Raw genomic sequence first — 4,538 nt, 5'->3', positions numbered from 1 at the left:
GGCGAACGCAGTTGAATTTCTCTTCACCATCGACCACGGCTACGCAGCAACGCTTCCTGTCATTGGTTGATATAAAATGGCCGCTGCAACGGTTCCTGTCATTGGTTGGCAAATAAATGGCCATAACTTGGGAAGCACTTGCCCGATTAATATCAAACCTTGAAAAGGCACATCCTCAGGTCCCCAGCAATATATCTGGCAAGTTTCACTTAGAACGGACCAGCGGTTGTCGAGAAACAGCGGTCACAGACAGACAGACACACACACACACACACACACACACACACACACACACACACACACACACACACACACACACACACACACACACACACACACACACACACACACACACACACACACACACACACACACACACACACACACACACACATTGCTGGAATTATAGTTACAAGTGCATGCCTGTAGATGCGTGGTCGTACGTGCAAAACCTCCCCCCCCCACACCCCCGCAAAAAAACTCAAACCGAGTGCCAGAAACAACAACCACACAAGCCGTTCCTTCGCTTTCACGTGCCCGTACATGCGTGGCTGTTCGTGCAAAATAAATAAATAAATATATATGTACTTTAAAACCGCTTGCCAGAAACAACCACACAGGCCATTCCTTCGCTCTCGCATGGCCGTACGTGCATGTCCGTACATGCATGGCCCTACGTGCATGGCCGTACGTGCGTGCCCATACGTGCGTGGCCGTACATACAAAAAAAAAACTTTCAAACCGCGTGCCAGAAACAACAACCACACAGGCCATTCCTTCGCTCTCGTAAACGACTCGATTGGGGCATTGTGTTTATCTATAAATGCGGATAACAAATCGAGAAATTATTAGAATACAGTAAGTCATCACTATCCAAAAGTAGTGCGTGCCCGTACGGAATGTTCACATCATTCCACGAATTATCGCTTGCATTCAAGTAACAACTGCTGTGATACTTACACACAGAGTTAATTAAAATCAAGTTTACCTCCTTGTCTTTGCTTGCCATAACATTCGCTGCCATTTACCATTGGCACTCCTACCCCACGGTAACTAAGGCACCGATCGATCCCCATCGTAACGAGCATGGCAAGTGACGTCATCGTCAGCCGGCCGTGCACCGGCCTACACAGCCACGCCCACGCAGCAACGTGTCCTGTGATTGGTAACTAAATGGCGCATCGGCCACGCCTACGCAGCACGTGTCCTGCCATTGGTTGGTAAATAAATGGCCATAACTTGGGAATCACTTGTCTGATTAATATCAAATCTTGAAAAGGCACATCCGCAGGTCCCCAGCAATATTGCTGGCAAGTTCCAATTAGATCGGACCAGTGGTTGTCGGGAAACAGCGGTCACGCACACGCACACACACACACACACACACACACACACACACACACACACACACACACACACACACACACACACACACACACACACACACACACACACACACACACACACACACACACACACAGCTTTCTGGAATTATAGATAGATGAAATGAGGTCAATGAGATGACAAATGAAGGGGTTGAACGCAGACTGCAGAGCAATGAGTAAGGAAACCCGTCGTTGTGAATCGTTTTTATCACCAAATTGAGATGTATTTCGTTGGCAAGCATGCTGAGTGGAGCTGAATTCCTTAACACTTCCAAAGGCCACAGCATTTTGACAATTGGAAACAAAAAAAAGTTGTGCACTTTTTTTGATAAATTATTTTTGGAACAATTTTTCTTCAATAAATAAATAATAATAAAAATCGTCTCCATGTACATTGTACACACCTTTATCTCGTTAGCACCTCTTCATAAACAACATCGCTGAGGAAACGGCACTTCTTCTTTGTTTCCTCGTCCAGGGCAAGAATACGGAGGCTTTTAATGGCCAATTATTCAATTCGCGCCAACGTATTTTGCCTTTTCACAAGGAAAAACATGGAGAGAGGAGAGGAGAGGAGATAAAAACCCGTAATGGCGAACGTGGTTGAGTTTCTCTTCACCATCGACCACGGCTACGCAGCAATGCTTCCTGTCATTGGTTGATATAAAATGGCCGCAGCAACGGTTCCTGTCATTGTTTGGTAAATAAATGGCCATAACTTGGGAAGCACTTGTCCGATTAATATCAAACCTTGAAAAGGCTTTTGTATTTGTTCTCATATCTGTGTTGAATTTAATATACTTTTTCATGCAAGGACTTTGTTTAAATTTTAAAACTCTATGAATTTTAGCTTCTCTCAATACTTCTCTCAAAAACTGTTTTAAGCTTCTCTGATGCAAAACATATCCCTCTTTATCATAGAATGTTGTTAATAACTTTTCTGTTGATTTGCCTTTAATATTAAAACTTTTATGATAATCACTTTACCATTCTTTCTTTGGGGTTTCTTTCTCACATGCAAAAGGAAGGTCTTTATGCTTATTATGAAGATCACTCGGGTATCTCAAATCAACTTCAAAATAATAACCTTCTTCTTCGTCATTCAATTCCTCTTGAGAAGAAATAACAATATTCAACAAAGCCTTTTCATAATCCTTTTCTTCCACCCACTCTAATTTACCATAAGGCAGAGATTGAGACATTGCCCATCCATACAAATTATTAGCATCAAAATACATCAAATAATTTCAATCTTTTTCATGATCATAATTTGGAAGATATTTATTATTTGCTTTAGCATATCTTTTTGGACATACTTGTGATATTCCACCTCTCTTAGACTTCTCAATCATCAAAAGCATATCTATATCACTGTTTAAATCTATATCTTGTTTTGTCATTTTCAACATTGCACTCCAAGCGAAACCAGGAGCTGTGAAATAGTGGGCAGGATCTAATCCATAACAATTTTTATCATGACAGAGTGATCTAAAAGCTTCAAACACATCAACTAACAATAAAACATCTGTTTTTAGATACAAATCATGATATTCTCCAAGGTTCTTTATCAGAAATATTTTCCAAATTTCTTGTGCGCGTTTATATTCCTTATCACTTATCTCTTCTTCCTAAAGGTTATTATAAAAAGTTTCTTTTGAAGGAAGTTGTGTTTCTTTAAATCTCATAAATGAATCCATATTATTTCCTCATTAATTTCCTCATTAATTAGAATTTCCTCTTTACGTTGAATTCTCTCTTTAATTTGAATTTCCTCTTTAGTTAGAATTTCCTCTTTTGGAAAGAATGAATTAAGATTTGGAAAAGACCCCGTGGAGCTTAGATTTGATACGAGGTAGGCTAGTGGTGTTCCCATAAACTTGTAAGAATCTAGAAACCTAATCCGAGTTAAAGGTTTTGTGAATATCATTTTTGTAAATGAAATATACTTTTGACTTGTGTTTGTTATGGCAGAAATATTCCCTGGTGTTTTTGAAAGTTCATTTATAAATAGATGTGTATCATAGTTGGCGCTGTTGTGAAGAAAGACTGGAATAAAAGAAGGAAATTTATAATTAAGGTTACAACAGGAATGAGCGGGACCTCTATATTTACCAGTAAGATGACAATGATCCCTAACTTAAGACTCCTCAATTTCCCCCTCACAAATATGACAGATATTGTTCTTTCTAAATTCTAATTTTTCTACTTTGGTAAATTTCATTGGTTCATTTGTTTCTTTCATTAATTTATTTAGTCTTATACCATCCTTTTCTAATCGTTTTACAAACTCTTGTGAAGCTTTTTTTCCACTATAATGTTCAAGTTTATTATACTTTTCTCCAACAGATGATTTGATATAATAACAGAAACCACAAGGAATATGTTTTTGATATTTATTTGTATATGATTCTTTTGGATTTGGAGAAGCAGTATTTATCTTTTTTAGGATACATTCAAAATCAGCATATATCACAAATGGGTGCATGATAGATTTATTATAATCTTCAAAAGAAATCTTTTCACCAGGTTTCGGCATTGTAATTACAGCTGATTTATGACGACTACAATATTTTGAATGTTGTTCTAATCGTTCTTTTGTATGAAATGAATTAAGACATCGCTTACAAGGATATCTTTTGTTTGCTGTTCTGAATACCTGAGAAGAGATTAATCTTGATAAATTATTGATGTATGTGTAATGTGAATTATTTCCAACACTAAAATATAAAAGATAAATGTGTGTTTCTTCATTTTTATAGTTGTTTGAAATTTTTAATATTTGAACTTTGTTTGTATCCGTTAATCCATATACATTAATAGAAAGATTATTCTTTTTCTCAAATTTAGGAATATCTGTTAGTGGCATTGGGAATTTAAAATCTTTAATGTCCAAGGTATTCTCATATTTCATATATTGTTTTACTCTTTCTGAATTACAATTTGGTGGATGTAAGTGAGCAAGAGCAGACCAGAGAAAACATTTATTATCATTGTTCTTAATATTAATAACTGCCTTCTTTAGTTTTATTTCTTTATGTAATTCAATATAAGAAGAAGCTTCAAGAGAGTTTGATTTTAGAATTATGTATATCTAAAAAGATTATTTTTTTAATATGAAATCCACTTCCTACCACTGTCTTATCAACATCCTCC

This window comes from Eptatretus burgeri, chromosome 12, assembly GCF_056783735.1.
Source record: "Eptatretus burgeri isolate ZD-2024b chromosome 12, Ebu_testis_v1, whole genome shotgun sequence".
Lineage (NCBI taxonomy): Eukaryota > Metazoa > Chordata > Myxini > Myxiniformes > Myxinidae > Eptatretus > Eptatretus burgeri.
The sequence above is the reverse complement of the archived record's forward strand: the minus strand, read 5'-3'. Positions refer to the sequence as shown.